At 49.6% G+C, this 23,741-nt stretch overlaps 1 protein-coding gene across 7 annotated transcripts in view; it reads left to right on the top strand.

Moving 5' to 3' along the window:
- ELFN1 (extracellular leucine rich repeat and fibronectin type III domain containing 1) overlaps positions 1-23,741 on the top strand; it is a 175,706-nt gene that overhangs the window by 5,656 nt on the left and 146,309 nt on the right. The window contains exon 1 of one of the 7 annotated variants that reach the window (XM_084641543.1): positions 1,403-1,420. The exons of 5 other annotated variants lie outside the window; for them this stretch is intronic. The gene's annotated coding sequence lies outside the window, so the exon portion shown is untranslated. Of the gene's footprint in view, positions 1-1,402; positions 1,421-1,949; positions 2,071-23,741 lie in introns of those variants that run through there. One more of the 7 variants, XM_084641541.1, reaches the window with a different exon arrangement.

The following is a 23,741-nucleotide window of genomic DNA, read 5'->3' as shown; positions in this document are numbered from 1 at the left end:
TAAGGGAGCCGTAGAGTGAGCAGTCGGTGCCTGGCGAGGTGAATTTCGAATTATTGCAGAATGTTCCCAAATTAACGGTTTGTTGCTCTGAAGTCTCCGGCAGCGCCAAAACGCAGACGCCGTAAAGGAGGGTGGGCGGAATCAGGACGCCTGGAGGGGATTGCAGGCGGCCGTCTTGGTTTAGAGGTTCCTCAGATCACTTTACAATTACTGTATAGATAATCAGGCAGCTTTTTATCTCGCTCCCACAAACTTAGGAGGAAGCTGCATGCCCAGGGTAGCGGATGCTGCTGCGCTTGCTGACCCAGGTCTGGCTAGGTCTGCAGGGAAAGCGGAGTTCACCTGACCCCCTATGCCCCCAAGCCACACACAGAGAGCAACAGAGGCTTCCAGTGCAATACTTGGGGCGCGGCGCTGGGAGAAGAGCCTGTATCAGGAAGCGAGGGGAAGAAAAGACAAGGGGCATATTAGTCGAACGGGCCTGCCGCGTTGGCTTGTCTTTATAGCCGCATCCAGTGGATTTCCAAAGGCAGGGACCGCAGCCAAGAAGCGTAACATAAACGAGGTGACAAGGCACGGCCCACAAATCCCTGCGTTTAGTGAGAATCCGACAGGATACAACACTTTCCAGACTTTGCAGGGAAAGGCCAAAGGCTGGGAATCAGGGAGCCAGGTGCAAACAGACAGGGGTCCCAACCAGGCAGACACTTTACAGCTTTGTCTCTCCCACACGATACTGGCTGCACATCCCTGTCCCCTTCTTCCCCCTCCACACCCACTCACCCCCCCCCCGGAGTTGAACCTGGAAATGATCTTGCTTGGACCCTTTACTTTCTGCCCGGCCGCTCAAAGTCCTGCAAGAAACTCTGGTTGCGGGCACTGAGCGCTGTGTAAGTAGGGGACTAGGGTAACAGCTGCTTTGCCTTTGCGCCTGGAACAGGGACGAGGGGTGTGAACCCATCGCGGTGCCTGTGCAGATCTGGAGTAGGAAGCCTAGTGATTGTTGTCCCCCTGCCCCCCGGTTTGCAGTGCAGTTCTTCTGCGGGCTGTCCTTCCTCCGGCTCGCCCTCTCCCCCATGCACCAGGATTTATCTCCATTCGCGGTCTCTCGGATTGAGTCAGCTCCTTTGTATGCCGCTTGAATTGGCCAGCTGCTTTGTAGAGAGAGGCTGAGATCGTGCTGTGGGTACAGAGAAAGAGAAAAATCAAAGCCTGGGATGAAAACGGGACAGGAAGCGGGAGCTCGGGGAGGAAAACAAAGAGTGAAGAGAGAGGGAAGGGGAGCTCCCTGGGGAGCTGGCTGGCGAGCCGGCCAGATGGCTCCCGAAGCAGAGAAAGGGGCTGCAAAGGAGGGTCTCCCTCCCTAGCCCAGATGCAGACTGACAGACCCACTACATCATGGGGGTAGTTGGGGACGCGGGTAAGGCCCGCCAGGAGGGGTCTGTGTGTGTGTGTGTGTGTGTGTTATCCACTTCTTAACACGGAGCGATCGGGAGCGGACAATGACACGTGGAGGATGCAGCTAGCAGCAGCCAGGTGTGGGGAAGGCAGAGGCAAGTCCGGGTTAGGGCGACCACGGTGATGGGCGCGGTATAAAGAAACTAGAGAGATGGACAGCGAAGGATGAGGACATGACAGGGGCTTATCAGCTGGGGAGAGAATCTGCTCCCCAGCTGGCCCTTGTGCTGCAGACACTCCCCCCTACCCCAAATCCTTCCCAGGTCTAGAGGGACAGGTCCCCGCTGGCTAATGCCCCCCGGGGTAGCCTCCATACCCAGCATCCCGGCCTCTGCTGGCCTCCCCTCCCCCATTTCCAGGGGCTCATCCTTGCTCCCTGGCCGGCGTGTCCCCAGCTCTCCGGCGCGGGGCTGCGAGCGCGCGCTTCATTCTAATGAGAGAGCCGCTGGGAATGGGCGAGGCCTCACTCGCTCTGCCTCCCCGAGGCAGGGGCCGGCCGCGGGATCGATGGGAACGCGCTGGGTGAATGGATCTCCATAAAGAGCCCCGCGCGGCGGTTAGAGAGCGGAGGAGGAAGAGCTGGCAGCAAACCCGGGCTGGCGGGGCGCGCAGGTAAGGAGACGGCTCCGGGGCGGGTAACTCCTGCTTCCAGCGCAGGGCCCGTTCCACCCCGGGGCAGCTCCTCGCACAAACCCGGGGGGAAGGGAGGCGAAGGCAAAAGGTGTGTGGGGGGGGGGGGTCCCAGGGGCTGTGTGGGGCTCCACAGCTGTGGGTGGATATTGGCCAGACCTTCCAAAGCCCCGAGCTTGCAGCGGGTTTGCATTGCTCCCCACAGGGCGGTGCAAAGCCAGGCCCTACAGAGGTGGGGGTGGGGTTTCACCCTTCAAACTGTGGAATTGCAAAAACTTCCCAGGAAGTTTCTCCACTGGCTCCCTTCTCCCTGCAGCCTCCCTTTCCCTCGTGGCCTTTCGGTGCGGGGGGGGCGGCTTTGTGTAAGCTAGAAAGACAAAGCAGGGGGAGTAGAAGTGGACGAGCAGGGAGGCTAGTAGCTTTAACTCTCCAAGGGCGGAACAATCTCTTTCTACCCGCGCTGCATTGAAGTGGCTTTGCAGGGTGCACGGTCTATGCGTGTCTAGACCGATAGTTATTTGAATGCTATGTGCCGGGCACGGACCGAGCCTTTCTCAGCGGCGTCACCTTTCAGGCACCCGGGCAGTGCCAGCAGGGCAAGAAGTCTCCCCCTGCCTGGCAGGGCAAAGCACCGGGAGAGAGACACGCAGTCAGGGAGCAGGGCTCCCTGTGGAGGAGGACGTGCAGGGCTGTCCTCACTCACAGAGATAGTTCCCACAGGGGTGCAAGTCCCTGGGCTTGCTTGGGAGCTGGTGCTGCTTTCCCCAGCGGCGCTCAGATCTGGGGGCAGCCTTCCCTCCTTCTGACACGTGAGCGGGGCCCCACGATGGATTCTCAGTAATAATCCAGGGGGGTTATGGGGAGCAGGCTTCCCGGCGCGTGTCTGCTGATGTTTGCACCCTTGGCTACACAAAGCCGAAGGGACAAGTCGCTGGAGCTTTAACACGAAACCATAAGCAGGCAGCGCATTCCCTTCTGAAGGGGAAACCATTTGTACTAATCTTAAATGCGAAATCCAAGAAAAGAGCTCCGAAGGCTTTCCCCAGAGGCACCGGTTTGGGCTTGTAGCTCGCTGCATCTTCATTACACTCCAGGGTGCAGATTTGCGGGTCCCTGGGCTTGCAGCGCAAAGGCTGGGGAGAGCTGGAGGAAAGGCGCTTATTCCTCGCCTGGCTGCAGGCCGGCGTTTGGGAGCAGGGTCCCCCGGCTGTCTCCTTTCTGAAGGCTCGAGAGCGCTAATTTGTAGGGTTAGGGGGCTGGGATCGCTGGGCGGCCAGGAAGCAGAAAGAGGAAGCCCTTGGTCACTGGGTTCCGGACCCTGCAGGGACTTAGCGAGCCGGCTGCTGCCTGCCCAGCGAAGTTTGGTGGATGAGTGGGAGACCCCAGGGCCAGGCCCCAGCGGCCAGGCGGATCTGGCTAAGGGGATGGAAAGGTCTCTCTCCCTAACCCCAGGCGGATGGTACCTTCTTTGGGAGGCCTGTCGTCGGCCTTGGCGAGACAGCAGCTCCCCGACGGCTCCCTCCAGCCTCCAGCTCGCCCCTGCCATCTGCAGAGTGGAGCCAGGGCCCTGGGCACCCGCACTGGATGTTTACCCCGCCAGCCCCCCGTTGGCAGCCACGTCCCCCCAAGCAAGAATAGGCTGGCAGCAATGGATCAGTGTGATTTTTGCCAGGCCCAGTCTGCAGCCTGCACTGTGAGCCGGCGCCTCGCGAGCCCGCTGCTGTACCTGGGGAGAACTCCGGGAGCCGGGGAAGGTTGTAACGCGCGTCCCGCGGGGCTGCCCAGCAGCGCTGCCTTAGGAGCCGGCTTTCCCCGCCTCCCCCGGGCTCCCTCCCTCGGCTTCTCTCTCCTTCTCTGCAGCCCGTGGTCCTCGCAGCAGCGTTTGGTTTGCACGTCCTGGCTTCGGTAGCCACAGACACTGGTGTGCCTCAGGCACGCTCGCCGACTGTCTGACGCTCCGACACACCGTGACATGGACACCCACACCTGGACTCGCACACCCCGACACCCCGACTCTCTCACTCACACACCGTGACATTGACACCCACACCTGGACTCGCACACCCCGACACCCCGACTCTCTCACTCACACACGGTGACATTGACACCCACACCTGGACTCACACACCCGGACACCCCGACACCCCAACTCTCTCACTCACACACTGTGACATTGACACCCACACCTGGACTCACACACCCGGACACCCCGACTCCCTCACTCACACACGGTGACATTGACACACACACACCTGGACTCGCACACCCCGACACCCCGACTCTCTCACTCACACACCGTGACATTGACACCCACACCTGGACTCGCACACCCCGACACCCCGACTCTCTCACTCACACACGGTGACATTGACACCCACACCTGGACTCACACACCCGGACACCCCGACACCCCAACTCTCTCACTCACACACTGTGACATTGACACCCACACCTGGACTCACACACCCGGACACCCCGACTCCCTCACTCACACACGGTGACATTGACACACACACACCTGGACTCGCACACCCCGACACCCCGACTCTCTCACTCACACACCGTGACATGGACACCCACACCTGGACTCACACACCCGGACACCCCGACACCCCGACTCTCTCACTCACACACGGTGACATTGACACACACACACCTGGACTCGCACACCCCGACACCCCGACTCTCTCACTCACACACCGTGACATTGACACCCACACCTGGACTCGCACACCCCGACATCCCGACTCTCTCACTCACACACGGTGACATTGACACCCACACCTGGACTCGCACACCCGACACCCCGACTCTCTCACTCACACACCGTGACACTGACACCCACACCTGGACTTGCACACCCTGACACCCCGACTCTCTCACTCACACATGGTGACACTGACACACACACCTGGACTCGCACACCCCGACTCTCTCACTCACACACCGTGACATGGACACCCACACCTGGACTCACACACCCGGACACCCCGACACCCCGACTCTCTCACTCACACACTGTGACATTGACACCCACACCTGGACTCGCACACCCCGACACCCCGACTCTCTCACTCACACATGGTGACATTGACACCCACACCTGGACTCACACACCCGGACACCCCGACACCCCGACTCTCTCACTCACACACTGTGACATTGACACCCACACCTGGACTTGCACACCCCGACATCCCGACTCTCTCACTCACACACCGTGACATTGACACACACACACCTGGACTCGCACACACTGTCACCGTGACACCCCGACTCCCCGACTCTCTCACTCACACACCATGACATTGACACCCACACCTCGACTCTCACACCCTGACACCCCATCACCCCGACACACTCACTCACACACCGTGACACTGACACACACACCTGGACTCGCACACCCCGACACTCTGACACCCCGACTCTCTCACTCACACATGGTGACACTGACACACACACCTGGACTCGCACACCCCGACTCTCTCACTCACACATGGTGACACTGACACACACACCTGGACTCGCACACCCCGACTCTCTCACTCACACACCGTGACATGGACACCCACACCTGGACTCACACACCCGGACACCCCGACACCCCGACTCTCTCACTCACACACTGTGACATTGACACCCACACCTGGACTCGCACACCCCGACACCCCAACTCTCTCACTCACACACGGTGACATTGACACCCACACCTGGACTCACACACCCGGACACCCCGACACCCCGACTCTCTCACTCACACACTGTGACATTGACACCCACACCTGGACTCACACACCCGGACACCCCGACTCCCTCACTCACACACGGTGACATTGACACACACACACCTGGACTCGCACACCCCGACACCCCGACTCTCTCACTCACACACCGTGACATGGACACCCACACCTGGACTCACACACCCGGACACCCCGACACCCCGACTCTCTCACTCACACACGGTGACATTGACACACACACACCTGGACTCGCACACCCCGACACCCCGACTCTCTCACTCACACACCGTGACATTGACACCCACACCTGGACTCGCACACCCCGACACCCCGACTCTCTCACTCACACACCGTGACATTGACACCCACACCTGGACTCACACACCCGGACACCCCGACTCCCTCACTCACACACGGTGACATTGACACACACACACCTGGACTCGCACACCCCGACACCCCGACTCTCTCACTCACACACCGTGACATGGACACCCACACCTGGACTCACACACCCGGACACCCCGACACCCCGACTCTCTCACTCACACACGGTGACATTGACACACACACACCTGGACTCGCACACCCCGACACCCCGACTCTCTCACTCACACACGGTGACATTGACACACACACACCTGGACTCGCACACCCCAACACCCCGACTCTCTCACTCACACACGGTGACATTGACACACACACACCTGGACTCGCACACCCCGACACCCCGACTCTCTCACTCACACACCGTGACATTGACACACACATACCTGGACTCGCACACCCCGACACCCCGACTCTCTCACTCACACACCGTGACATTGACACCCACACCTGGACTCGGACACCCCGACACCCCGACTCTCTCACTCACACACGGTGACATTGACACACACATACCTGGACTCGCACACCCTGACACCCCGACTCTCTCACTCACACATGGTGACACTGACACACACACCTGGACTCTCGCACACCCCGACACCCCGACTCTCTCACTCACACACGGTGACATTGACACCCACACCTGGACTTGCACACCCCGACATCCCGACTCTCTCACTCACACACCGTGACATTGACACACACACACCTGGACTCGCACACACCGTCACCGTGACACCCCGACTCCCCGACTCTCTCACTCACACACCATGACATTGACACCCACACCTCGACTCTCACACCCTGACACCCCATCACCCCGACACGCTCACTCACACACCGTGACACTGACACACACACCTGGACTCGCACACCCCGACACTCTGACACCCCGACTCTCTCACTCACACACCGTGACACTGACACACGCACCTGGACTCTCACACACCGTCACACCGACACCCCGACTCTCTCACTCACACACTGTGACACTGACACACACATCTGGACTTGCACACCCCGACACCCCGACTCTCTCACTCACACACTGTGACACTGACACACACACCTGGACTCGCACACCCCGACTCTCTCACTCACACACCGTGACACTGACACACGCACCTGGACTCTCACACACCATCACACCGACACCCCGACTCTCTCACTCACACACTGTGACACTGACACACACACCTGGACTCTCACACACTGTCACACTGACACCCCGACTCTCTCACTCACACACCATGACACTGACACACACACCTGGACTCGCACACCCCGACATCCCGAGTCTCTCACTCACACACCGTGACACTGACACACACACCTGGACTTGCACACCCTGACACCCCGACTCTCTCACTCACACACCGTGACACTGACACACACACCTGGACTCGCACACACCGTCACCCCAACTCTCTCACTCACACACGGTGACACTGACACACACACCTGGACTCGCACACACCGTCACACCAACTCTCTCACTCACACACGGTGACACTGACACACACACCTGGACTCGCACACCCCGACACCCCGACTCTCTCACTCACACACCGTGACACTGACACACACACCTGGACTTGCACACCCCGACACCCCGACTCTCTCACTCACACACAGTGACACTGACACACACACCTGGACTCTCACACACCGTCACCCCGACACCCCGATTCTCTCACTCACACACGGTGACACTGACACACACACCTGGACTCTCACACACCGTCACCCCGACTCTCTCACTCACACACTGTGACACTGACACGCACACCTGGACTCTCTCACACTGTACCACTGACACACGCCGATTCTCTCACAACCCAACACAACGTGACATTGGTACACACACCCAGGCTCACACACTCCAGCACACCTTCACACGGACACACCCACACGGACTCCCTTACACTCACACACCGTGACACGGACACACCACCCCTACTCTCTCACACTCCAAAACAACGTGACACTGGCACACACAACCCGACTGTCTCACACTCAAACACCCCGTAACACTGAAATACACACTCCTACCCCTCTGTGTAACCACGGAGCCTTTTAAAGTAACAGGAATGCGTGAGAAGGGGTCACCTTCCCCTTCCAGTCACACCTTCGGGGCCCTCCAGCTGCTATTTCTCCAGCCAGAGCCCCGGGCTGAGGCTGCAGCAGTCAACCCGCAGGAGCTCAGTGAGCACCGCTGCTTGCTGGTGAGAAGCTTCCTGCCCTTCCCTCAGTGAGGTGCCCTGAGAAGGGATTGCTAATGCTCCTCTGATTGGCTTCATTCTCCACTCAGAGCAGTCACTGAATTACGACTTGATTTTTTTCCACCTTTGAGTCCCGGCCAGATTAGATTATGGATTTGGTTGATTTCATGCAACTGGGGGAGGGAGGAGTTAGAGAGAGAGAGAACAGGATCCCCTGGAGGGGAGAGGAATCGCATCTAGATAAGAGCTTGTTCTCCATGTCTGCTTAACGCAATCCTGTTTGATCATCAGGCAGCACAAGATCTAACACCTCACCAGGAAGGATTAAGTAGGAAAGGTCAGGCTCCGTGTTCCTTTGATGTGTGAGGCCTATTATTCTGAATGTTGGGGATTATTTGTTTGTTCCCTAGTCCAAGCAGAAATAAACACTCACACAAGAACCCCTATGGTCACTGTTCCAGAGATTTGTATAATCTAAATCTGGATGTGATACTGCAGTGTAGGGAGGGGAACAAAGCAGCATCAATAAAGTCTTGTCTGTCTCTGGGCTGTAGGGTTGGGTGGCCAGCAATCCGTGCAGCTGCGTCAGTGCAAACTCCTGGGGGGGAGGTGTCTTTTTTTAAAAGTCTCTTTTAAAATCTCTCTGCTCCACCATGATGTGCACTAGCCTTTGCTGGCCACCAGCTACTGAATTGAGGCTAATCCCAAAGACGGGCAAGGTCTGGGATTAGGGGGTTACCCAGCAAAGGCTAATCAGGGCACAACATGCTGGAACAAAGAGACTTAAAATATTAAATATAATAGAAATGTCTTAGTAGAACCATTTTTGGTACGTGTCCTGGCATTGAAATGAGAGGATAATGGTCTGATGTGTCAGCTCAGGAAGGCTGCTCCATGTGGAGTGAAGGAAATCCCATTGATTGGGCCTGTGTGAAAAGCAGACAAATAGGGTGTTCTGGGTAGCATCCCTGGTGGAATATAGGGAATGAGTAGACTATGCAGTCAGAGAGAAATTCAGAGAAGTGGGGAGAGGCAAGAGTAGATAGGGCTTTGAGGGCAAGGACAAAAAGGTTGAATTTGCAATGGAGAAGGAGAAGCCAGTGTAGGGATTCAATGGTGTGTGTATGTGACATGGACTGAGAGGCCAGGTCCATCATCCTGGAGACTGGATATTGTGCAGAGTGGAAGGGGGAAGGGGAGGAAATTCCTGTGACCAAAGCAGGAGATGAGTTTTAGCTATCTGAACAGAAAGAAGAGGTTTTGATGGAAGAAGTAGCAGGACTTGGACACCACCCTATGGGAGGAATGAACTAGAGGGAGTCTGAGCTGACCACGGGGTTCAGAACCTGAGTGACAGGGGTAGCAGAGGTGTGATCAGCAGTGACAGAGCACAAAGTGTGGGGGTCGGAAGGGGAAAAACTGGGAGTTCAGGGTTGGCTACATCAAGTGTGAGCTGACGGTGCAACTCCCAGAAGGAGATGTCAGGGGGAGAATGAAAGAGCAAGGTAGGCTTGGGAGTCATCCGCTTTGCGATGGTCATTAGATATGTGTGTGAACAGATGAGCTCACCCAGGAAAAGGGTGGTGAGGGGGAAGAGAAGTCTAAGAGCAGAGTCTGGCAGAACTGCCACTGAAAGCAGCAGCAGGAGGAGGAGGACGACCCACCAAAAAGACAGTGAAGGGCCATGGAGAGGTAGGGGAGAGACAGAGGAGCAGAGCTGTGGGAAACTAAGGCAGGGCAAGAGGTCAAGCATGACCAACAGTGTTAACAACAGCTAGGAATCAAGGAGAATGCCAGCGCACTGACCCTGAGACTTAGCCAGGAAGAGAGCATTGCACATCTTGGTGGGAGCAGTTTCAGAGGAGTGGATAGGGTGTGAGCTAGGATGGAGTAGGGGGGAAGATGGGCGCTCATTGGGTGTGTGTGGAAGCGAATGTGTGGGCAGCACCTAGCACAATGGGGTCCTGCTCCATGACTGAGGCCCCATGCTATTGTAACACAAATAAAGAGAAGAAAGGAAATGGATGGTAGCTGGAGCGGAAAGGGAGGGACCAAGGGTTAGCCTTTTGAGGTTGGAGACACTGGAATATGCATATTATGGTGTGGGGAAGAAGCCAGAAGGGAGTGAGAGGTTAAGTGGGGCAAGGAGGAGTGAGTGGAGCAGTGAGGTCAGGAGAAAACAGGGGCAGGTGAAGGAAATGGAGATAGAGTATCCATGTCAATCTGCATATAAAAAAATCTACCAAATCAGCTGGAGGTTCTCAATCTGCCATTTCAGTTTAGCCTGGCTAAGACAACACCGTCTGTAATACCCTTCTGGCATGATCCCCAACATGGGCGTTAAATGTAAAACTCAAGAGGATACAGCAGCCTGAAAAAATATTCTGAAAGCCATTTGTGGAAATGAAATCACGGCGAGCCACATTTGTCAGAGTAGCTCCTCTCTTCAACGAGGCAGAATGGTATTTCTAGCTTTGGATAGCATCAGGGAAAAACTGAAGACAGAGGTGTAAAAAGAGATGGACAATCTGAAAGGCTGGTGACCAAGGGAGAAGTTGTCCTGGCACAGACCAGAGTGACCCCCTGAAGAATATGCATTTGATAGGCCGAATCCTGCAGCCTTTACTCATGTGAATAGTCCCTGTTGCACACCATGAATATTCCTACTGACGGCAATCGGACTAACATGGTGGTAAGGGCTGTAGGACCTATAACTAATGCTTTACAGAACACAATACACACACGCAACGTTTTAAATACACTATAGATTTGTCCAGTGTTCATAATAACACTTAGTAAGCAAAGCTTCAGCAAGTATAAATCAACGTAGCGCTATTGAATTCAATACAATTATGCCAATTTACACATGCTGAGGATCAGGTACGGCCCAATACATTTGAAAAATATTTACATAGTTTGCATCATTTTATAGCATTTAAATCTAGTAGTTGGACAAGTGTAATCTTTTGTAGCTACGTCATTTTAAAAATCAATGGTAATAAGTATATGGAAATGTATGTGATGTACTGTATTGGCTTCTATCCGCTTTTAAGTTTATTACAGTACATGCATAGATTTCTTGTGCCAAATTCATTCATTCATCCAATTAAATTGAGTTAAACCATGGGCATATTTGGCACCTTGTTTCTCTCTATACCTTTGTAAAATGGGCAGGTGGCAATAATAAAATTTTACACTTGATGGCATCGTTCATGGCAAAGGTTCCCAATATCCTTTTATAAATTATGTTCATAAATTGGTATAGTATATGTGTATATTCATGTACATAACAGTAGGATGCATTGGCATTGTCTATGTATTTTGTCATATACATTGTGTGTGTGTGTGTGCACATATATAAATAATACATTATTTTGCTTATGCCACATTACCTGGCAAGTGGAGGACGTTTTAAACAATTTTAATTGGCACTCTCCTCCTCCGGAGCATGGTGTATTTTAGTTACCATGAGTCCAACTCCAAAGTACTCAGAGACAGGTAATACATGTGAAGTCCCTGCTTAAATAGCTTCAAGCAGTTTTTCTAGGCCTAAAAATGTCACACATGCAAAGACTGCTATCTCTGGACCTTCCAAGGGTAGAAGCAACTGTTGTGTGGGCTGTTGGGTAGCTAGGAATCTCCCATTAATGTCCTAGAAATAGGAACCTTAAGCCACTGGAGAGTCCCAAGACACTGGTCCTTGAACTGCTCTAGTTCAGACTTGGATATTACCTGTTCTGGGCCCAGAGCCAGAGTTCTGGGGGATGAGTCACATTTTTTGCAGGAAGGGGGTGGAGAAAGGAAATACATTTGTGGTAATATGATTTATTGTTTTAAAAATGAAGCATCTGAAGCTGTTCAGACGTCTCGATTCTTCGAATAAGTCCTGCGGCGCTAGGTTAGTTGGCCTAGTGTTGCAAGGCAGTTGAAGGCACATACTAAACTAATTTATTACACAGCTCAGTAATTTATCACATGGAAGAGATGTCCACATATGGGGTGTGTGTAATTGCGGAGAGAGGATATAGATATAGAGGATAAATTTTAAAAAATGGTGAGTGACAAAAACATAAATATATCTTGGGATTCTGGTGACATTAAAATAAATTGTGAGTTGTAAACCGTGAAAGAGGTGTGATGTCAAAGGAGAACCCTATAATGTATTTATATCCATGGTCCGGATTTGCTGGGATTTTTTTTATAAAAATGCATTAATTCAATTACACATTTTAAATTAATGTTTGCTCAAATTAGAGCAACACCATCAACTTACTTTTACTGCCTTTTTATATTTATTTTGCTTGGCTTGTGGATTTTGTTTCCAGTTTTTCTCCTTGCTTCATGAGACTCGTAATACACAGCTGTGATGTGCAAAACATGAACTGCCATTTCTCTGATAATATCTGAGTGATGTGTTATGAATATTTCTATGCTAGCAGGCTATCCAGCATGAAGCAAAGCCAGTCATTAGAGAGACAGCCCAGTCTTCCAAGATTCTGAATGTCTCCTACTTAGTGGCCTTAACTCCCTCAGAGCTCAATAAGAGACAAGGATGCGCTGCAGCTCCCAGGAGCCACTCAGCACTTTGTAGGATTGGGCTCTGAGAGCATGAGGCACAGAGAGATCAAATCCTGTGGGCCAGATTCTCAGCTAGAGAGATTTTCATGTGCTGTTTTTTTTTTTCTCTAGTATACCCTACCCCTTTGTTATTGATGAAGACCGCTTGCAAGTTATAAGTTTGGGCCACATTTTTGGCTGTAACCTCCAGTTCTGCACTTTACATGTGCAAGACAAGAGGGATATTTGTGACTCGCTGGTGCAGATTTGGAGACCAACTGAAAATCGGCCTAGTTGTTGCTCCATTAAAAAGCAAAGCCCTGTGCAATGTCACTGACTCTGGCTCTCCTGACGCCGACGTTCAGCTACTCACAAAGGTGTCTCAAAGCGGTTTGCTTCACTATCAAAACCTTTGGTTCCTACTTCATCCATAAATGTGTTTCTCTCTCTCTCCATCACTGTCACCTGAAGCTTTTTGAGTCTTGAAAAAAAGAGTGGGAGAAAAGAACAGTGCATTGTGCATACATAATATACTGTAGCTCATTTCTGTTGTGATATTTATCTCCACTTGGGAGGAGAGCAGGGATAACTCATGAGTACCTACATCACTCAGGAATTATCCCTTACCCACTCGATCCTGAAGAAAAAATGCCCCCCAGAGACTTGCTATTATAGTTTTGCTTTATATATCCCTCCTATGAGGAAAAATAGCTTGAGATAGCTATATATCTGGTATACATGCAACATAGCCATATAAATGTTCTCTCTGCACTTACACAATTCAGCTGTCAGAAGATTGCGCCTCTCTTCCTGATCATCTTTTGTATTCTCCCCCATCTCCTCCTTTTCACATCCTTCCTCTGGTGTTTGCCCCCCATATTCTTCCTCCAATTCGGTGTCAGGAAAGAAAGGCCGTCTCCAAAGACCACCACAGCCTGTTGCTGGTAGAAACTCGCAGCAGCAGTGACTCAGCTGACTTTAGGGTGAGTGAATTTCAAATCATTAAACTCCAGAGTCAGCTTTCCAATATGGCAAGTTGAAATTCAAATCTATAATAAGTATAGTGAAGAGCTGGAACTGACCAGCACTGAGTTGGGGGATCCCTCTTGGGGCCCACACTATACACAAATGTTGTGGTGACCCTCCCTCGTGAAGATGTAGTTTTGGCAACTTTCCTGTACATATGGGGAAACAGGCCTCCAGTGAAGTTGGGGGGCAGGTGTGATTTACCAAGCCCTTGTCTAGAATAATAACTTCCAAGTTTATAAAGCCTTCTATCTGACGATCTGAAACCACTTTAATTAATCAACTTATTAATTAATGTAAAGAAAACCTTACAACACCCTTGTGAGGTAGATAATTGCTGTTATCCTCATTTTACAGATGGAGATAACCTCTGTGTATCTAAGCTAAGGCCAACAATTTCAGGCTAGGTGCCCAAATTAAGATGCTTGACTGGGGCTCGATTGTTTCTTTCTTTCTTAAGGTGTGCTGATTTCAGTAGCTGTGGCTGCTCAGTATGTCCCAAAGTCTCTCAAATTGGGCATTCCAACATTTAGGTACCCCAAAATAGCAGAGACCTTTGAAGATTTATGTCTAAGGGACTTGACCAAGGTCTCACAGCAAGTCTGTGGCAGGACCAAGTCTAGAATCAAGGTCTCTAGACTCCCAGTCCTGTGCTTTAACCAGCAATCCATTTCCCTGCCAGCTAACATAAACTGTTGAAATTCCATATGTCCTATGCTGTAAGTGTCATAATCTTTATTCACCCACCTTTACCATTACAAAAAGTTTCCACAAACAGAATCTGGCTCCTAGCCCTGTATTCCTCAAAGCTCCAAAAACTTTCTTGGTTGTGTACATTTTATGCATAAGCTGGTGTCTGATTGGCTGACCCCACAGAGCAAGTCTCTTCAGTATGCTAATCAGAATACGGCTTTTCAAGAATGCTACATTGAGCAAATGTCACTCTACAGCACTAAAAATCCATCAAACTGAATGACAGCAGCTGTAATCATCAATCATGTGGGCTCCTCAAGATAAAGTCACTGCAATAGAATATTGTCACAGGATAAATGTCTTGGCTTCACCTCAGCATTGGTTCCTGTTAAATGCCGCCGGTTTGCCAAGTTGTTTAGCAGGCAACTGTAAACCTGTGACCTGTGTTCTAGTCCATTAACGTTATTATGTATCTAGTCTGTCTCCCAATGAGGCAGCCAGGTCAGTCTGTTTCCAAACATTCCAACCTTTGTTTCTGGCCACAGAGCTGGGATCTTTTCAGTGTTTACCCACCTGACACCCAGGTAGATGAGTTTGTTGGCTGCACTGGTGAGGAAAAGCAAGCATGTCACCAGCCTAGTGACCACCCAAGGCGAATCCTAAATCCACTCCTAAGCAAATGGGGATACTCTTCCTGGAGCACAAAAGAAACCACCCCCAAAATCTGCTAAAATCTCTAATCCAGGTAGGGCTGAGCACCACAAGAAAGACACTGATATGAAACAGAGCAACTCTGTTGGCTGCTGCTGGCATTATTGAACAGAAAATCTGGGTTGAAGAGTGCCTATTGCAACTTCACCTTAAACCCAAATGACACTTTATTAAAAAAAAAAAAGGCACTTACTCCATGTCCCCTCTGCCCCCAAAGTCCAGGCAAGACGTCTCCTATAGACTCCTAGCCAGCTGTGGCACAGAAAGCAGGTAGTGTGTCCATCAGAGGTTAAAGGAACAGAGCTGCTCATGCTGCCGTCACTGAACAGATTAACTCCTGCAAAAAGGGGGAGGAAAAGGCGCTGGGATAATGCCGCCTTGAGCTTCATCTTCTCTCAGGGAAGCTGTGTGGAAGAGCAAATCCCGTGTCCAGCAGGCAGTGGAAGAGGAGAGGAGATGCCCCTCAACTCCTAGATAGTAGCACTACGGTTCTGTTTAAAACCGATAACTAAAATATAACCTCTTGCCTTTTCTGTAACTCCAACCCTTGAACTTTTAACATTGCCTGAATTCGTCTGCTAAGGGCACAGACTTACACAGCTGTTAACAGAGGCTGTGGGAGCCAGGCTGTCAATGGTCCCCAGCCCTGGACTTGGGGGAGGGTTGCACACTGTGGTAGGGAAACCAACAGAATTAAATACAGACAGGGCCAGCATTAAAGTTCACCTGGAATCCCCTTGCAGCGTTGGAAATGATACTACAGAAAGCAACCATCTCTGTCCTCTCCTCGATCCATCCCTGCTTGTTATATGTGTCCGGCATACAGGAGTGCAGGCAAACCAGATCCTTAGCCAGTGCATTATACCAACAAACTGTTGAACATCTTCCTGAATGGACACGGGCTGGACCATGACCTGTAGCCTGTGTATCTAGGAGTTACTTTGGACCGTACCTTGACTTTCATGTAACACTTCACTGAAAATACCAAGACCTCACTGAAAATAAAGACAAAAAAAGAGTCTGATCAGCAAACTCGCTGGTTCTACCTGAGCAAGTGCACAGGCTCTAAGAAATTCTGAGCTTGCCTTTTGCTATACTGTTCCCCAGTGTGCCTCAGCTCTTTTTACACAGGATTAGTAGACGCTAGGCTGAATGAAACCAGGCATATAATAACAGGTGCTGACCGATCAGCCTGGCTGGGCTGCCAATTCTGTCCAGCATCACTCCTCCTGACATCAAGTGACAAGTCCCCATGCAAAATTTGCTCCCTAAGCTGCAAGATATTGCCACATCTAGCCCTGTTTAAAGATGTATGTAATCCACCGAGTTGCCATCTTAGCCCAAGGCACCTTGTATCGACCATTCCTCCAAGGACCCTCGCTATCACCGCCAGATGGTGTGCTAGCCAATCCCATCTCGTGACAGAGCCAACAGCCAAGCCCCTGGGCTTTGATCTTCCACACCATCTTTGGGTAAAGCTCAATTGCTTCAGATGTGGAGTGATCCAATAACTATAAGGGGGGGCTTTTGTGTCTCCCCGCTTTGCCACTGTGATCAGTTAGAAGACATAGGTCACATAGGGTGGGTTCCACCCATCAGTGTGTGCTGCCTGGTTTCCTCATGGACTTGCACAGAGCTCTTCCCTCAGCTGTTGGATGGTTCAGCCACTTAGGCTAACACTTTATTTGACTGCATACATGTAATTGCAATATAATATGAAGCGGGATCGCACCCAATTATGCCAGTTGAATATCGGACCCTGAAACTTGCTGTCCGTGCCCCAAAAGGATGATAGAGGTGAGGGTTCCAAAGGCTAATACCCCCTGTCACCTGATTGTATATGTCACTGGCTGTTTTTATCCATGCCATGCAATCTGATGCCCATAGATGCCCATCCCTTCTGTACTCCTTGCCCCTGGATCTGTCAGTTTGCTTCCTTCTTCCTGCTGAAGTGGGGTGGAAAATTTAGGATGCCTGACCTGGTTCCTATTTACTATTCCCTTGGTTTAACATTTTTCATGAGCCACAGAGATTAGTGTTATGAAGTCTGGCGAGTGAGAAATAAAAGGAAACATCAATAAATCATCACATTTCGTCAGCTTTCCTAATTCACAAAGTAACCCAAATCAGAACACAGAGTTTGCATAAGTGATTCACATTACAAGAAATCAGAGTGGGCTGAACTTCTTAAAACTTCCAAGCAAACCAGTCATAAGCAAAGCCAATGACACCACAGAGACCAAATACTGGAGGTGTTTTTAACATTGCATGTTATTAGGATTGGTTTGCTAAGCCTAAATTTTGCTAATTGTTTTCTGCGGAAGGTCACCTTCATTAACCTCTCTTCTCCCTGCTTAGTTGCAAAATCATTTGTAGCTTGTTTCCTCCCAACTGATTTTAAGAGAAAATATGGAGATTTTATTTTCCTGTGAAGATTTACTGGTTGCGTCCCATCCTGTTTTGATTCCCCCCCCAACCATTATCTTAATATCAGAAGCAGCTATAAAAATACTAAAATGTGTACATACCCCCTACCTGCTTTGAGAACACACTCTCTGGTGCACTGTAAATCCAATTTGCTAGGGTGAGCGGAGTAATACACTTTTCATTTTAATTAGTTCAGGATGAGTTGGAACCAAGCACACTTGTGGTCTTGTTTTTCCCTTCCCCACCATTCAATGTTGTGGCTTCTATTTTCTGTAGGGGAAAATCCTGTGTATTGTTGTAAAGCCTGATCATATGCCACAGAATAATATGAAGACAGATATTCAAATGCAACCCAAAGCTGCATGTGGAATAGCCCCTCCTCTATTGGTTAGCCTACTCATTAAGTAGTGGACAAATAGCCTGCTATAGGGAAGAGTTTAGAAGTAGCCTTTAAGTTCTATTGTACCTTCTCTCAGAGAATCTCAAAGGGCTTCACAATAGTGAATTGAGCCTCACTGCCCTCTGTGATATAGGTACAGCTGTTCCCATTTTACAGACAGGAAACTGAGAGGAGCAGTGACTTGGCCAGTGTTATGCAGTGAACCAGTAACAGAGCTGGGACTAGAACCCAGATCTTGTGACTCCCACTTCTGCATTTTAACCACCAAATATGCTTCCTTTCTTTGTCTCTGATTGTACAGAACACTGCATTCACTTCAATGGGATTTAAGTACGGGCTAAACTGAGGCCTTTATGGATATGTCTAAAGAGCCCGCATGGGAGCCAGACCAGGTCGATAGACTCGGGCTTGCAGAGCTCACATTAGCACTGAAAGACGGTGCTTTGAAGTTGGGGCTCTGGTTCTGAAGCCGAGGGAGGGAGGTTTCAGTGCCCAAGCACCGGACGAAGCCACAACTTCAGAGGGTTGTCTACACAGCTATTTTTAGACCACTACCAGGAGCCTGTCGACACAGGTTGGGTGTCTTGGTACTGTGAGCCGTGTAGAGAGAGCCTATGTGGACACATACTAACATGGCCACTATTACAGTGGGTCTTCAGCTTTATGATTCTGTAGACCAGTGAGCAAGAGATCTTCCCCTCCCCACCCGATACTCTGCATTCTCGGTCTGCCTTGGTCATCAGTGTATATAGTGTCGGAACCCCTGCAGTGCTATGCAGAATAACCGAAATTAGAGCTGAATGGACCCGCTCGCTCCTCTGATTAATCATTTTTCCAATTTATGATTATTTCCTACAACACATTCTCCAGTGCTTTGCTCATGTCATTTCTAACTGACTTGAGTGACGTATACGTGCTCATTGCGTTGCTGAACTCCTTTAATCTGATCTGCCTTTTGAAGAAGGTTTAGAAAGTGAAGCCATAAAGTAAGAAGTCCAGTAAAGAATGCCCTAGGTTTTCTAAGGCACAAGGTTAGCAGTGGTAAAGAGCTTCCTTTCTGCTGACATAAGGAGAATTATGCTGCATAAACCACAAATTGGCATTATTCAGAAATAGTGGGTTTTCTGCATTCAAAACCCTAAGTTGTGTACAGCTGGGCTTTGTGCCCATAAATGCATGGCTGAAACCATAGCAATAAAAACACTTATGAGTCAGTAAGTGGGATTCAGCCAGGTCTGCTTAACAGAAAATAATCTTAGCTCAAGGTACATGTAATGAGCTCAGTGTTGCCTTCATTGGAAATCTAGGTCTAAGCATCACTGTGAATACAGGGGCTGGGAAATTCTGGGGTCCTTCCCATTAGATACAGACACTTATACAGCACCTCACATCCCAGAGCACTCTACAGACTGGCTCTTTCTCCTGCACTTGTTCTTATAACAATGTCACTAACCACTAAAATGCAGCTACTCTCTTGTGGGGTGGAATGTAGAAGCTGTATAACATTGTTCAGTGTCAATACCAGTGTCAATACCAGTGGATCAGGACATGTGGTGAAGAATACTTTACTGATTGAAACTGCAAAGTAATTTAGGACATGGAAAATGTAGTTCCCTACACTGAAATTTGGTCAGGATGCCTTTGCTAAAATTGTCATGGACTCTTAAAAGACTACTCATGGTATTACACCCCTTCCACAGGATGGCACCTTCAATCACACAATGCCCCCAAACACCATGACTGGGCACTGGTTCAATACTGACACAGAGGTGAGAGCCATTTAATTATTCTGCAGCATCTGGTTTCCTCTGAGGTCTCCCATCCACATCCTGACTGAGCCATGCTGCTTAGCTTATGACATCTTATCAGAGCCCATAGTGGTGAGACTGTAGGACAGAAGAGTAATAAAAAAGAAGAAGGAAGCTAAAGTAAAATGAAGTCAGATTTATGTGTGACAATGACTCATTTAAATGAGAATGGATAGTTATGTATAAACCATTTAAATATTTCATCCCTAGAGGAGCCCAGAATGAAGATTGTAATATGCATGCATATGCGATGAGCAAATGGCAAAGAGTTATGCGAATATGGTGCACTAGCAAAAGTAACTTTTTAACATTTTGTTTTAATCCGATCCCACTGTATTCATAGTGAAGAACAAAAGCCGGGTGACCCACTGAATGACTGGTTCCTTGGCCAGGATCCTCCTCAGATCCCTCCACTAGTTTCTTCTCTTCTTTCACATCATCCGGTTCCAGCACCTTATCTCCTGTTCAAGGCCCTGTGCTATTCTTTTGCTTATAGATATGTCTAGACTGCAAAAAAAAGTGTGTTCTAACCGGGCTTAGCTAACCCATATTCGCTACCTGGAGTGAAAATAGCAGTGAAGCTGCTGGGCTTTTGATTTGGGTTAGAAGCTTGAGTGTGACCCCAGGCTGCCCTATAGGCTTGAACTCCTGCTGCTAACCTGAGTTAAGAACATAGCTTTTTCTTTCCAGTGTAGTCATCCTCAGACCCTATATTTCTGCCTTTGTATCTCCCACCTCCTCTTCTTGCCCTTTTTGCTCTGCCCAGTTCCCTCTCTTTGCGTTCTCCTTCCATACTGCAATTTGTGCCAGGAGCTTCCTCCTACTGCTGGCCTGCACGGCTCTCTGCATTCAGATCCCTCCTCCTTAAAATTCAGGTCTTCTACCAAGCCCATCAATGCCTGCCTGCCTCAGTAAACAGGCTCTGATGGACCTAATAGACAAAACAAAGCAACTTGCTGTGCTCTAAGAGGTCGCCCTCCCTCCCCTCCCCTCCTCCCCCATGTCATTTTGTGTCTGAAATGCTTTGTCTGACTAACTAGCGTACACTCCTGAGTGTCACTGACTGAAATGCTGAGTGCCCTTACTCCCCCAGAGTTCAGTGGGAGATGAGGGTGCTTGGCATCATGCAAAAAATGATGCTCAACATCTTGCATCGTTGATTTCAATGGGAGTTGCAGGTTCTCATTAAGAGTTTAGTTCCCTGAAGGATGAGGCCCTTTGCGCCAAATCCTGCGAGGTGCTGAGCACCCTGAAGTCAATGGGGGTTGATGTTGCCCACCACCTGGGTGGAGGTGTTCCACACGTCACAGGATTTGGTCCTTCCGCGGGGGCAGGGACTGTGTCATCCGCCATGGTCTGTACAGCATTGAGCATTCTGTTGGCATTTAATTACGATGATTCTTTTTATTTGTTTCTGGGGAGCTGTTGGTGATGCAGGCTGATGAGATGCAAATTTTATGGAAGAGAAAGCTTTTATATTAAGCAAACTCCTGGATTCAAAAGTGTACCATGAAGGTACAATAAATGGGCCAAATTCTTTCCGCCACACCAGTGCAACCCCATTGAGATTAATAAGGTGACTCTGGTATAAATGGGGGAGAGTTTGTATATCTATATCTGTGTATATCTATATATTTAGATAACAAAGTCTACCCTTATAAAACACACTTACTTATAAGTCTAAAAGAAAATGGACATAGAAACTGCAGATTCCTTCTTACTCCTAAAATACTTAGTTTTACTGGTTTTCTATGACCAGGATTAAATAGATGTTTCCCATTTCTGCTGTGGAAAATGCACTCTGATATCACTAAAATGGGATTCTGTAATCTTCAGCAGCTAAAGCGGTTAGTTAGGGTCTAAGGGTATTTTTTATCCTAATTCTGTCCTTTCTTACTGAAGTGTAGGGTTCCTAGCAATGAGTGATTCAGGGCTTATCACCTACTGTATTGCATTTTAGTGGGAAGTGCTGTGAATACCGGGCCTATACTTACATGAGAGTAGAAATGCATGAATTTTTCCAGATGAATAGGAGCTGAAGATTTTTGTTAAAGTTGTCCCCACCTGCAAATACTGAGATACAGCTCTTACTAGGAGCTATAAGAAGTCAGAAACCAGTGTGCAAAATTTAAAAATGGATTTCATGCTTCAGAATGCTGCCTGTGTACAATGATACATTCTATGGGCAATCCTGCCCTTAGATACCCAAGAGGTGTCTAAGGCGATCTGGCAAACCTACATGAGGGGGGTATTTAAATTGTTCTCTTGAGTAAATTAACTCACCCCCAAAATCTACCACAGGGGGAAAAGCTGTGTAAGTCAATATCTGCAGCATAAATAAGCTAGACGTGCTCTGCCAATCATCAGAAAGTGGAAGGGAAGCGAAGATAAAGAAGGAAGTTTACTCAAGGAACACGCTATTCTTGTGTGCTATGATTTCAAATCAAGGCGGCTTCTTCTATTCCTTAGTAGGTATTAATCAGGATCAATGAATCAATGGAGCTATGCTGATTTACATAAACTGAAGATTTGGCTTCAAACATGTAGTCTCCTAACTGAATGCACAGCTTGACATTAAATTTGGTTTGATTAAATATGTGTTTTATCTATAGGTCTAATGACTTTTCCCATATAGTCAGGTATAGCCCTGGCTAAGTCCAGTGTGTGGACAGTCACCAGTCTGCTATATTGGACCCAACCATTGGATCCCATGTGCTTCCAAGCCAGCCGGGTCTGGGCAGAGTCCAGATTCTGTCTCTAGCCTAGCCTCTCAGGCACACTCCTGACATGCTGATTCTCTGTCTGGCTTTCTTCTTTGGGATATGATTCTCTGCAGTCCAAGTACCTTAAGCCCCAAGACCAGTGCTGAATGTCCTAAGTCTCCCCAGTAACTTATGCATATTCTTCCACAGGGCTCCAGCCTTGTGGGCCTTCTGCTTTATAGTTAAACTCTCTGGGGACAGGTAAAGTATTGAACACAGACTTTGCAAAGGAATTTCTTAAATCCACACACTGAACTCTCCTGCACAGTTTACAAGTTATCTCCCCTCTGAGTCTTCACCACTCCTCAGAGTCCTTGGGTTTCGTCAGTGTCTTTGGGGGGTGAGGTGCCAAAGGCCCTCCTGCCCTCACTCCACCAGATTTGGAATGGCTGTCCTGGCTTATAGCACATCTCTTTTTAAAGCAGGCTCTTGTCAGCTGGAGAAAAATTCCACCAGCTCTTCCAGGCATGTGCTCAGGCATAGAAGGATCCCAAGCCCTCTCCCCAACCCAGCCACTCTCCAGGTAGGTTTCTGTGAAAAGCTAGTCTACACAAAGGCCCTGCTAGCAGAAATCTCCTTGTTGAAGCCGGTGAGAGCCATTCAAGGCTGAGGGGCCTTTGATTGCTTTTTCACACCTTTCCAAACTTACCTCCTCACTACATGCCAGGTTCCTGCTACCAAACAGATGATCTAATTCAGAATGACTGTTACAAGTACAAATTGTGTTCATAAAACCACATGGAATCCATAATTGCGCACACACGTTCCCCAGACTGTCATAGCCATATACTATATATATGAGAGGAAAGATGGTCTAGCCTATGAAACTCTGAGACAGTGGTTCCCTGATCTGCCACAGACTTTGTGTGACCTTAGGCTTCTCTGTGCCTGTGTTCCTCATTGGTACAATG

The sequence above is a fragment of the Lepidochelys olivacea genome (genome assembly GCF_965140295.1).
Source record: "Lepidochelys olivacea isolate rLepOli2 genome assembly, chromosome: 10".
Classification (NCBI taxonomy): domain Eukaryota; kingdom Metazoa; phylum Chordata; order Testudines; family Cheloniidae; genus Lepidochelys; species Lepidochelys olivacea.
This window is presented reverse-complemented; position numbering and strand designations above follow the sequence as displayed.